General features: G+C 37.7%; 1 protein-coding gene across 16 annotated transcripts in view; it reads right to left on the minus strand.

The window, feature by feature from the left end:
* The window catches only part of NCALD (neurocalcin delta), a 420,474-nt gene that overhangs the window by 198,157 nt on the left and 208,359 nt on the right, over positions 1–13,958 (minus strand). For all 16 annotated transcript variants that reach the window (XM_058275830.1, XM_058275832.1, XM_058275835.2 and 13 more), the window contains one exon: positions 12,738–12,795. The gene's annotated coding sequence lies outside the window, so the exon portion shown is untranslated. The remainder of the gene's footprint in view (positions 1–12,737; positions 12,796–13,958) is intronic.

The following is a 13,958-nucleotide window of genomic DNA, read 5'->3' on the forward strand; positions in this document are numbered from 1 at the left end:
GGTAAATTGTCTATAGGATCATTTGTGTTGTTAATAGATTTAATGATGCAAAACTCAAGCATCTTCCATCCTTTCAGTCATTCTGCTAATAATTGAGCACTGCGCATATACTCTAGGGTCCAGAGTCTAGGTAGTGGCCTGGGAATAACAGGAGTTAACAGACTTTGACTTTGAGGACTACAAAGTCTGATGGAGGAAAAAAACCTGCAAATAGTTTATGTTTCCAGATAAGTGATGAGGCTGATTTTACGCTCAGCTCTACAGTGATAACGTCCATGGGATCCACTTATAGTCTTCACCTCTTCCCAGAAGGTTCCTTCCAAATGAAAAATGCTTCTCTAAGCCAAGTGATAAGGGGATGCAGTACCTGTGGGATGAGCAAGCAGAGATATTGGACAACCTTCCCATAGGACAAGGAAGTCCACCTCTTCTACGAAGTTCTCCTGGATCTTCATCTACCTCCTTCATTGCCTTGCTCTGCATTCCCGTTCTCAGCTTCAGACTTCCACGGTGCCTGGCTGGGACTTAGAATCCTCTTGAGCTCTAATTATTACTGACGGCAACCATGTACGACATATTTACTATGTGCCAGGGAAGGCACATACATCGTCACACTTAAATTTTCAAAACAACTTAGGAGTGGGCTTTCTTATCCCTATGTTATGGGCAAAGAAAATGAGCCCCAGAATATTTTAGAAACTTGCTGGTAAGTAGAAACACTGAGCTTAGAACCTGGGACTGTGCAATTCAAAGTTCTTTTACACATAGCTCTAGTCTGCCATCATAGGCATGTGTAATCTAATTCCTCTGCTAGGTTTTTCACACCTTAAGAACACAAGTCAAGATTTCTATTTCTTTAATAGTCCCCAGGTAGGGTAGACCTATAAGCAAGTGGAGTAGGTGTCTCCTATGTGGTGTGATTTAAGGGAGGCCGGCAAGGATAACTAAAAATATCTCCACTATTGCTTATCACAGCACCTGAAATTTCACCATGAGAGATGCATTACTTTAGGTCCTGAAGGTGTTCTAGGCTTCGGGATGCTCTCTTAGAACATGACTGCCCTAGGAGGAATAACATGCAGCTGATGCCTCAGTGAGGGTAAAGGCTTCAGAGAATGGTGCGAGGGGGAAGATGCCTAGCAAGAAGCCTGGATCTCCAGAAATTGGCAATGGAGTCCCAGAAGGCAGAACATTTTATTTGGCTGAGCCCACCTATGGTGGTGAGGCACATGGAAGGTGTATCATCCACTCAATTTGAGGGAACACTATTTTGATCAGGTGTGTGTGTGTGGGCTGGTAGGTGGGCATCAAGTGCCGAGGGTGCTGTGCACTGTGAAAGCATAATGGATGGAGGGCAAAATCCATGCCCTAAAGGAACTCATGGACTCTTTGGGGAGAAAAAGTATCACTACAACAGTGGGTAAGTAAGACAAGATGGGATGACCAAGCACAGAATATGTGTCTAACGGAAGTTTAGAAAAGGGGAGCTCAGTGTGGAGGAAGTAGTACCAGGTTCACTGGGCACATGGGTACCCCAACAAAGAAATTATAGTACCAATTAAAGACATATAATGAATGAATTAACAAATGCCTAGTTTTATGCCAAAGGACTTCCTAGGCTGCCACAATCAATTGTTATCTGAGCAGTCCCAAACAAGGAAATCCAACTTGGATTTAATCACCGTGATGTAAAAGGTTATTTGGATAGTTTAGAAAAAAAATCAGAAGACAAATGGAATGTACAGAAAATCTACTTAGAAAATATTTCTCTTCAAAATGAGCCAAGCTCCTTTTTTTTTTTTAAGATTTATTGTATTTATCTCTCCCTACCCCATCATGTTTGTATTTGCTGTGTCTATTCATCATCTTTTTTTCTTTTGGAGGCACCAGGAACTGAACCCAGGACCTCCAAGGTGGGAGGGAGGTGCCTAATATTTTAAGCCACCTCCATTCCCTGCTTTGTTGTGTCTTTCATCATCTTGTTGCATCAGCTCACTGCACCTGCCTGTCACGTCAGCTCACCATCGTGTTCATCCTCTTTAGGAGGCCCGGGGACCTCTGCTCCCTGATTTGTTGTGTTTCTCATTATGTTTTTCTTTTTGTGTCTCTTGTTGTGTCATCTTGTTGTTGTGTCAGCTTGTTGCACCTTCCCATCGCACCAACTCACTGTCTTCTTTAGGAGGCAATGGGACTGAACGACAGACCTCCCATGTGGTAAGCAGGAGCCCAATCCCTTGAGCCATATCCACTTCCTGAGCTAAGCTCTTTTGATAAAAGGATTGCTAATCTAATAGTTGCTTCAACCACATAAAATCCAGAATGTTGATAAGAGGTAAACATGCTGATATGAGCTATGGGTGGGGGCTTGGTGTCTCTTTGTAAATAACCTGGGCTGTGAGTGTCAAACAATGAAAGGCTGCAGCTTCACCCTTCATAACCATGCCAACCACTCCAGTCTCAGGAAGCCAATTAAACAATGTAAACTCTGTAGACTTTGAATATTCAGGGAGGATGCAAACTAAATATGTTAATTCAAGCCTACCTGGAATGTGGGAAATATATGTTAACTCAAGCTTATCGAGGACTCAAACAAAGCACCATTTGGCTCGTCCTCTGTATAAAAAGAACCTGAAAATCTTATTTGGGGATCAGGGTTTTCAGCAAGAATTCCCTAGCCTGGCCAATCGTTAATAAATGTTTCCCTCCCAAAATTATTACTGCATCCTGGCCTTCCATACACAATTATTGAATCTCTCTGCTTCCGCAACATTTCTGGGGACTCGTCCAGATTTGCAACGAAGGCCAGAGATGGGAGCACTTCGCTACCCCTGCTGGATGTCTCCAAGAAAGCCTGGAGGACTCAGGTGAACCCCAAATCTGGGTGCCCCTGGCCTCTCTTCAGTCCAAGAAAGAGGATGTGGGCTCCACCAGAATCCTCTTGGGAAGAAATGTATGCAACGGAAGGCTAAAGAAATTCTGGGAATGAAAAATCTCCACACACCAGGTAAGAACCCCCTGGAGGGGGGCGGCATAATGTCAGAAAAATTTAACTTTAAACATTATAAGGGACACCTGATCTATTTCCAAAAAAAAAGGGGGAATCCCAGTACCTCCAGAAATTCAGGGGGAAGCCATCTTCTCCAGGTCTAAAAGGAAAGAGAAAAAACCTGGTATTTAAGTTTAGCTAACTGGGTGTTAGCATCTGATTCTGCCTCCACTAAGATAGTGAGGTTTAATTACAGTGGAAAAGAACATTGATGGGTTTAAGTCTTAATGCATCCTGAAAACTGGTCTGGATTTGGAAAATTTTGGTTACAAGAAAATGGATTGGTTTTTGTAATACGGCTTGATCTGAGTATAAGGTTAAACAGTGAAAAAGGTTTAGCCAGAAATAAGTCTTTGTTTTGGTGCTGAGTTGCTAATGAGCTTGCTTTGTAAACAGCAACAGTAAGTAGAAAATCCTGTTCAAAGTTTGGTGTTGGAAGTTCCCTCTTCCTAAAGTTGCAATAGTTGCTCAGGGGTAGCTGTGTTGGAGAGTAATGAGCTTTGTGCTTCTGTCTGCATTGAATGCCGGTGTGTATTTTCATGCCTTCAGATGAGAGTGTTAGATTGTTTAATTGTGTGAAGTAGTGAACTTTGGTTAAGCTGGAGCCCTCCCTTGCCACTGGCAAAGGAATGGAATGATTGTAGTTATAAAGCAAAACCGTGGAGTCTGAACAGTGCCCACGCTCGGGAATCATCCATGTATGCGCTGCACACCCAAGTTTATTAAAACTGGCCCCAGTCAGGATGGCTGAAAAAACAGTAGCTTAAATCATGGCCCTGCCAGGGCAGAAGTCCCCTGGGAAGGCTCCTTCAAGCCATTTTAGCAGCCTGGAGCCTGCTGCCATTACCTTCTCCCTCCTCCTTCCTTAGGGGGATGCATGCCAGGGCTGAATAGCCAGGGGCTTGCCACTGCTGGTGAGTCCATGCCTTAGATTTGCTGCATTCCTATCTGATCATGCCCAGCTGCCTTGGAGTGGGGAGGTGGAGGGGTTCAGAGCACAGCCAGGATGAATGCAATAAAAATTCCTTCCCCAGAGTGTCACAGTCAAGATATATTTGCATAATTAACCTCTGCCCAGGTTCTGCCTTTCTAAATTTCTCTTTGCATGTCTGTGTTAAAAGCTTTAAAATGTTTTAAAAGCTATGAAACTGGTAGAGTACCTTTGTCTAGCAAAAGGCTGTTGCCTCAGAAATGCAAGACTGTTATCTAATGAATCTCTAATCACTTAACAACCTTTTTTGATGGCTAATTCAACAGGGAGGCTGTCAAACAATAAGGTCTGCAGGAAGGAAAAAAAAACATAGATCAAGCCCAGAAACCTCATGTTGTATCTCCTTAAAGAAATGAGAAAATAAATCTCAAACTACTCAATTTAAACTCAATTGTGCCTATAAAAGGTGTGAATAGTGATCAAAATAAAACCTCATGTGCCATTAATTAAAGTCAGAGAGTTCCTTGAAATGCAAAAGGTATAAATTCTTCTGTTTTAATTTATGCATAACCTTGTGTTCAACTTTAAAATTTGTGTTTAACTTTTGTCAGTTGCTTGTGCCTAGGAAATCACAGTGAAAGGTAACTTAAAAATGAATCTTTAAAGGTCAGTATTGTCTTGCTAGTGGATTTAATGCACAAATCACAAGTGAAAATAATTCAGTTACTAGACAGGCAAAAAAACTTCACAAAGATATTACTAATAAAATTCTTGTGGCTTAGTTAATAAAGGTACCCAATTCACCTTAAGGTAAAAACTCAGTAAAAACTGTAGCTAAGAATTAAAATCATTGTATAAGTACCTTTATATATGTGTATATATATATACACACACACATAAATTTATAACAAACTATTACAGCAAGTAAATATAGCATAAATTTCAGCTATTATAATAGTGATATTAAATTAATTTACCTCTGTTTATGGCTACTTCAAGTTTATCTAGTGCTTATTATAATAATAGTAATTGTTACTTAAACTTATAGTTATTTTATAACTAATTTAACCCTTAAATTTCAACTACTGTAATGGTAACTATAAACTGCATTTGCCTTTGCTTACAGTTCCTGTGGGTCTGGCCCACCCCTTGACAATTTAACTTGATAATTGAACTTTAGGAAACTTGTAGTGAGATTTAAAACCAAAAAGGTTTATGCATATCACTTTTGTGCCATTCAAAATATTTTTGGTCTTCTCATTTCCTCTTTACCCTTTTAAAAGGAAAATTGTCTTTTTCCTTGACCTTTCCCAATAATACAAATTAATTCTGAATGGCCATTTCCACTAGGAATCAGAAATAACTGTTGCCAGGTTTTCCAAGAGTAAGCAATGCTCTTTCCAGTATACCAGCCCTTTTCTTTGTCCAAAGAGACTTACTAAACAACCCCCATTGTTCAAACTGTCTCAGGAAAAAGTGAGTCAGAGCTACCCAGTTTCTTTTAGTCTAAGCAAAAGTCCCAGAAGCTTGCCTGGTTCCCTCCAAACAATAATGTAACCAGGAAAACCAGTGAGAAAACTGTACTCTGGATTAGCCAGCAAAAAAAAAAAAAAAAAAAGGTTTTAAATAGCTAAGTAGTGTTTCTATATCAAACTATTCATGTCTGCCTATTTGCTCAAATTGTTAAAGTTAAATATGCAGTTATATAAGTAATAAATATTCCTAAAACCCAAATTAAACTAAGCAGTATGAAAAAAGTCATTAGAAATCAGAATATAAAAACTATTGGAAAAGCTATAAAAATCCTTGTTAAACTACAGTTGGAACAAATTAAGTGACTGCTTTATATTCCAAAGCCTAGAAGTCAGCATGCTTTTAAAATTTTTCAGTTTTAAAATTATCAAAAATAAAAGATTTTAAGCCCCTGTAAAAAAAAAAACAACATTCTTTGTTTAAACAATAACAATTTCAACTTGTTTAGCTTAAATATTATCTCTTTAGTTTATGAGATACCAGGTTAATAAGTTAACATTATATGTATTATATCTTTGAAATAATAAAAGCTATAAGTTCGTGTTTAATGAAATTAAGTTAAATACAGGGCTGCTCTCTCTTAAATGCACAAAGTAAATTCCATTGGCTATTAACTGTAATCTAAGGTAAATTTGCCAGTCTGTAGTTGTGGTCAATTGTAAAAGTTTGTTAAAGTATCTTCCAACCTGAAGCATTTAAATGGCTCTAGTTCTAAAGAGCCATTATTAACTAGAAACCTGATTAATATTGATAGCAAGAAGTAACTTCATAGCAATAAACCCTGTCTAAAGGTCACCTCAATGTATATATTCAAGCAGTAGTAATAAAAGATTCCACTGGAAATCTTCTGTTGTCATTTTAACAAAGAAAAATAGTTTTACCTCTACTACTAAGGTAAAATACTTGCTAATTAACATCTTCATGATGAAGGTTTAAAAATAAAAAGCAAAATACTAAAAAGTTAAGCTCATTTAATATGTAACACATTGCATTGAAAATGTTTAAAAGGTATATAAAAATCAAGAAATAAACTTCAAATTGTCAAACTCTCTTTTGCATTCAAAACAGGTCTTCAGTACATTACAGGTTGTCTCTCCAAATGAGCTATTGGCTAGTTTGGTCACTGACCTTTAAAACAATAAAAATATCTACTACTTCTCTGGTCATGCTCCTTAAGTGGATGGAAACTACTCCGCAGTTTCAAGCTCCTGCAGCAGCCAACAGTGGCTAAGTACAGCCAAATGTACAATGAATATCGTCTTCAGACTGGCACTGTTTCATATAGTGCCAGAGAGTGCTATGCACCAGGCCGGTAAAATCTACTCCCTAGTTTCTCCCTAGGGTCAATGGTATTGTAGCTTCTGTGAAGGACATACAAAGTGGAGCAATAAATACCAAAATACTGTAAGTAGAACTTAAATACAGTTGGCATTATGGCCTGCTCCCATGGAGAGATAACATGTAAAGTATTGCAAACCTGAAACTTAAAACTATTAAATGCAGCTCAAAAAAACATGCATTAAATAATACATTAATTAATATTAAATGCTGTACCTTTATCCTGTTCTAAGTATATGCTTGATAATTATAGTATTATCTTCATGTGCAAAATTATATTAAACATGTTAAAAATCCTGGTAAACTTCATTTTCTGAATAATTAATAAACATGTCTATAAGATAAAAATATAGCCATCTTGCCTGAAAACAGTAGGGCCAACAGCCCTTTTAATCTAAAAGCCACCATACTAACTTAAGGGCAACCTCTCACAATCTTCACCCCATACTGGGTGAAGGATGTGCTTAAGGCCAGAGGCCACCAGTGGCTTACAGGTAACCGGTTCATTGAAACCAGGCTCAATTACTAAACACCCCCAAAATGCAAATAAGGGTGTGTCAAACTCTTAACCCAGCTACCCTACTACTGATAAAGGACCCAAAATCAGATCCTAAGGGACAAACTTCAAAAATTAACAATTATGCACTGTCCAGGGCATCAAAAACAAAGATTGTAAAAACAGTAAAAAAAATTACAAGGAATTATTCAATTAAAACCAAAATTGTAAAAAAAAAAAAACCACTTCACTCTGTAGTTCTGATCACTTCCACAACTAAAAGCTAAAAGAATTTCCAACTTGGTGCATTAGTCCTGAATGAAACCAGCAGCCAAAAAAAGGTACCAGTTCACCAGAAGCACCTAACAAAGCACATGAGTGCCAATCATTGAACAGCCTGAAATGTGTCTTCAGAAACTAAGCTAAGTACCTAATACCATTATCTATTACAATTTCTCTCTGGGGGTTAACAAAGAGCATAAAATAACTTAATACACACACACACACACTGTTCCCCACCAATTTAAAAAAAAAAGGGTGCCGTCTTTTCTACCTCTGTGATCCAGTGTCCTCTTAAAAAAAAAGACATGTATTCCAAAATTCTAATTAAATTTATTTCTTTCAGAATGGACATCTTATTAGTCAGGTGAAAACTTCATCCAGCTCCATACAGAATGCTAGATCCATCTTTCTCCAGCCAAATAAAATAACAAAGTTTTTACACCTTGTCAGGTAGGGACTACAGTCCATGACCAGCAGGAAGTAGCTACAGAAAAAGAATCTCCTCCCTTCAGCACCCCTTTAAGATTAAAGGCATAAACTCTCTCTCTAAAAAAAAAAAATTAATGGATGGATCTGAAGCCTGGCAAGAAATCCACGTAAGTACTGGTAACCCCCAGGATGGCTGCTGGGGGGCCCCACCCCTAGGATTCTGCTGTCCAGAACGAGAACTTCTTCTGGAAACAGTAAGAAACCCCAGATGTTGACCAGGAGATAAGTCCTTAGGCCCTCACTGGGAAATTGATGAATGGAGTAATCAATCAAAATAACAGCCACCCACCTCATAACTACAACAATAATTATGCCAAAGCTTAGAAAGTTAAGCTTGCATAAAGGGGGAAAATGATATGAGCTATGGGTGGGGGCTGTGCATCTCTTCATAAATAACCTGGGCTGTGAGTATCAAACAATGAAAGGCTGCAGCTTCACCCTTCATAACCATGCCAGTCCAGTCTCAGGAAGCCAATTAAAAAATGTAAGCTCTATAGAGTTTGAATATTCAGGGAGGATGCAAACTAAATAAGTTAATTCAAGCCTACCGGGAATGTGGGAAATATGTGTTAACTCAAGCTTATCGAGGACTCGAACAAAGCACCATTTGGCTCGTCCTCTGTATAAAAAGAACCCAAAAATCTTATTTGGGGCTCAGGGTTTCCAACAATTCCCTAGCGCGGCCAGTCGTTAATAAATGTTTCCTTCCCAAAATTATTACTGCATCCTGGCCTTCCATACGAAGTTATTGAATCTCTGCTTCTGCAACAGAGCCAGACTTCACATTAAGACACATGGTGAATAAATATGAAGAAACTTCAGGCAAGCCCCTGGTGAAACTCAGCAAAATGATGGGAAAGAGATCTGATGTTGGCTACCACAGAGCAACAACCTTGGAAAATTCTTCAGACTTTCTGCTGGATTCAGCTCTGATAAAGAGTGACTTTATTCTGTGACCTTCCAGCCAAAGACAAAAGCACTTGTTCTGGGCTTTCACTTAATATTTCTTTCACAAGCAGGAAAGGTTACTTCTATTTACTCTAAGTTATTGTGTACTGTTAAAAGAAGACACAGTTATTTAATTCTTATAAAGAGAACCACCCCAAGGAAGAAAGGAAGAAAGCAAGAAAGCAAGCAAGCTTTGACCTTTATTTGCTAAGTAAGTTATTTTACCAATGGCTACAGGAAATTATGTTCTCACCATTCCAAATAACAACCCTTTGTACCCCTTGGCATAAGAGGAACCAATAACTACAGCCTTAAGGCTTAGCTGTGAAGGAACAGAAGAAAGAAAAATATAGGTATGAAGAGACTGGAAAAAGAAGGAGGTGAAGGGTGGAGAAGGAGGATCCACAGGAAATCCTTCCTAAGAGTTTCTTAATTGAATTGTTGCACTATAGATATTTTCTTGTAATTTCAGCTAAGGAGCTGCATTCCCACAAGTCACCTGCTTTCTTTAAGGTGACTGCATATACAAAACATAAACAGCAAAGGCCTCTGGTTCAATCTGCTGATAGTTTTGTAGTAATCTCAGTTGAGACAGTGATTGCCTTATCCCAACCCACAGTTAGGACCCTGGCTCCAAGAAAGGATGTTTGTGCTTTATTTCCAGATGCAAGCAGCAACTTGGCAAATGCAGTCCTAGTGCCTAAATATAAGAATTTCTAGGACATTTCTGTGTTTTAAAGAACAATCAGAAAAAAAAACTTGACTTCTTGAAATTCTGGGTGATTATTACAATACTGCGACAAAATGACAATAGCAGTATTTCTGTGTTTAATACTTTGTAAGGAAAGGATTCAGAATCCATAAAAAGAAAATAGTGAAAATGAATATCTAATACAGTTAATATATTGAAACATACAAACATCATATAAAAATGTAAATAAAAAATATAACATGAACAGTATCATTCTACTATCATCAGGCAGAATTAATACATGTAAAAATATTAAAACCTAAACAGTCTTGGGGAGCGAACGTAACTCAGTGGTTACATGCTAGTGGACCTTGCGTGTACGGGATCCCCAGTTCAATTCCTGGTACCTCCTGAAAAGAAGCAACAACAACAACAGCAACAACAAAAAACTAAACAATCTTAAAGTGAAAAATTAAGTCATAAGAAATTGAAAACTGAGATCATATTATTTCAGTTCTTATAAAGTGTGTTCTTAAAGGGCATAAATGTTGTTGCCATTGAGTTGAGAGCATATTTTTGTGCAAATTTCTTTACTGTTAAAAAGACACTAGTCAGGGAAATTATATATTTTGAGTTAACTCCAAATATTTTTCTTTGACATGAGGGCTATATTAAACAACTTTTGTAAGAGAAGTTTTGCTTTGTCAATCGTTTTCTTGTTGAGGATCACTCATGTATAGCAGTTGTTGCCCTGCCCTCCTTTCTTACGAGCCTCCTGGTGCTAGCGGCATCCCTCTGCCTGTTTCTGTAAACTAATGCCACAGGCTGCCTCTACCTACATATTCCTGGCACTGTACTTTTAAACTTGTTAGCCTCTAGATAAAAAATAGGACTGTCAAAGCCCCTATGTTTCTTTTTAAATTAAAAAAAAAAAAATTATAGGGTAAAGAAAAAACCCTGTAATGGCATATAGCTTTGCCCTATTCAAACTTTAATAAATAATACAATTCTGCATGTGTGCATCTCAAGACATAAATGAATTGGATTCAACATTTTTCAAAATACCAAAATAATATCATTTGGGCACTGAAAAATTGGAGAATGTACCGCCAAACCAGTTTTTTTATTTTAATAAGTATGCAAGATAACTTTTTAAAATAAGCTTTTTATTTTTAAACAATTTTAGATTTACAGAACTTTTATGCAGATAGTAGAGAGAGTTCCTGTATACCCCAAACCCATTTTCCCCTACTAACATCTCATATTAGCATGGCACATTTATTAGAGTTAATGAACCCAAACTGCTATTATACATTATTATTAACTGGGGTCCATACTTTTATTCAATTTCTGCAGTTTTCCTAATGCCCCTTTTCTGTTCCTGGATCCCATCTAGGATACCACATTACATTTAGTCATCACGTCTTACTAGTCTCCTCTTGGTTGTGACAGTTTCTCCGTCTTTCCTTGTTTTTGATAACCTTGATAATTTTGCAGAGCACTGTATTCATCGGGGATTTTGTTTCATGTCCCTCAACTGGGAATTTTCTGATGTTTCTCTCATGGTTATTGTGGAGGACTATGTTTTGGGGAGGAAGACCACAGAGGTAAATTGCCATTCTCACCACATCATATCAAGGGTACCATCAACGTGACATGTCGCTGTTGGTGTCAGCCTTAATTACCTGACTGCAGTACTGCTGTCAGATTTCTCTACAGTAATTTACTCTTTTTTCCCTCCTTTTCCTACTGTATCCTTCAGAAGAAAGTCACTATGCATGGTGCACACTGAAGAAATGGGGAGTTATGCTCCACTTCCTTAATATCTAAATAAATTATCTGAAATTCCTCTGCACAGATTTGTCTATTCTCCTTATTTATTTATTCTTTATCTATTTATTCAATCGTTTATATCAGTATGGACTCTGATATAAATAACATGGTTATTTATTATACTTTGAATTATAGTTCAATACTACTTATTTTGTTGCTCAAGTTGTTCCAGCTTGGTCATTGGGAGCTCTTTCAGTTGGCTCCGAAATCCCTTTGACAAATCCTTATCATTGTGGAGTTTTTTATTTGTTTGTTTTTGTTTTAGCACTTTACTACTTCCTGGAACTACAAGTTGCTCATCTTGTATATTACCTGCCCCACAACCAGCCATTTTCCAAGGAGCCCTGGTTCCTTTCATTGGAGAATGGAATATTCTAGGTGCCAGGTACTGTTTTAAGCACAATGCAAATATTAACTAATTAATCTTTACAATGACAATAATAAGATAGGTAGCTCCATTTTATGGATGGGAAAACTGAGGCACAGAGAGGTTTGGAAATGTGCCTAAGTCATCCAGCTATTCATCCAATATATTCAGTGATGTAAATGGCAGAACCAAGAACTGAACCCAAACATCTGACTCTAGAATCAGGGCACTAAACCACTGTTTCACATTGCCTCACAGTGATAAGAACCTTAGAGAGCTGTCACACAAAACTGATTAATTAATCCATCCATTCATTCTATAACAAATATCTATTATGTGCCCATTATATGCCAAACCCTCTGCTAGATGTTAACTGGCACTTAATGTCATTTGAAATGCCTCTTGGGCAATGGCCCAATTTAACATGAAGGAGGAAGCTGTTGTAATGTGCCCCCTGAGAATATGTTGGCAGCTGCCTAGGATGAATACAGTATATAAAAACCACTTTACTCAATAGATGCAAATATACTTTATTTGGCTATAGATAATATTCAAGGATGAGAGATACTGTCCTATTTTGTTTATTTCTATGCATTTATACTTTTCATTCATAAATTTTAAAGAGGGACTTAATATCTTTTCCTATATATGAACTCCCATTTTCATTATGGCACTATTTACTGATAAATATTTTAATGAAACTTTCTCTTGTAAAAACCATTGAACAAAGTCCAAATTTCCATTTACAGCTGATAGAGAAGAAAATGTAAAATGTATACTTACTTTATAACTGTCGTTAGTGGGGGGGTGGGGATTCCAAGGAGATCAGAGCTGAGAGGATCTAAAAGAAAACAAGGAAGATAACAATGCTGGATACAAATACCTTAAAGGAACATTTGCCCTAAGATCATTTGTCAAGCCCCACCCCCCTGTTTTTTTAGTTAATTTTTTATTTTCAAAGAAGCTTTAGATTGCATAAATGACACCCCTCCCCCCGCCCCCATTTTAAGGGACAAAGCAGTGTGAAGCATCTGGTGACTTGGGCTTAGCCATCAATAACACCTTTTAAAAAAGGGAGAACACGTTGGGGTAGGGATGGGACTCTACAGAAAGGAAAAGGGAGTAAGAAGGTAATAAAGTGGGGAGTCTGGAATTGACTTCTTGTTGCTACTTATACACTCCTTGGAAAGGGGTAGAGGATTAAAATGAAGGAACACTCCCCCAAAATAATTAAAAAAAAAAAAAGTTAAAGGGACACTCAGAAGTGTGGGCTTTCATTATTCAGCTCAGAGCAAATACCAGGTGAGTCACCTTCCAGATGTACCAAAGGTTAGGGACATTCAAACAAGAACTAGCAGGCATAGTCCCGGTAAAGCAACAATAAGAAATAACAATAAATGATAAATGGGGACAATAAATTTGTTAGAATCATAGGGCGGGGGGGGGGAGGGGGGGAAGGGGCATAGAAGAAAGGGATGATTTCGAAGGGGTTAGCCTGTGAGGAGACAACCTTAGCATGTCTGATTAAGAAGGCTGCAAGGGAGAGGGTGCTCTATTAGACCCTGTACTAACAGCCATGGGAGGACAGCAGGTCTCTCAAATCTTGGGCTTACTTTATAACTATATTTTTGAGAGAGGAAAAAAAGTGTGTTTTAATACCTTTGGGAGCACCAGCCTAGATAATCAAATTAGTGTATCTAATACAGTTTCAAAACAATGAAGAAAGCCAAAGCCCTCTCAAAGAAATTGGTTAAAAAACAAAAACCAAAAAAACTCACATATCTTGAATTCTTAAATATCAAAGTGTCACTTTTATTAGGAATAAAATACCAAAAAAGTCCAATTGTTTGGGTTTCTGAATATCCTTTCCATTTTAATTAAAAAAAGCAATTGTAATAATCTAAGAAGAAAAGGTATCTCAACTGACAAGTCAGAAAAAAAGTAGCACTATTCCCAAGTTCAGTGTATTCAATGATGTGTCAATTATTGCAAATGCATTGTAGT

The sequence above is a fragment of the Dasypus novemcinctus genome, chromosome 14, assembly GCF_030445035.2.
Source record: "Dasypus novemcinctus isolate mDasNov1 chromosome 14, mDasNov1.1.hap2, whole genome shotgun sequence".
Taxonomy (NCBI): domain Eukaryota; kingdom Metazoa; phylum Chordata; class Mammalia; order Cingulata; family Dasypodidae; genus Dasypus; species Dasypus novemcinctus.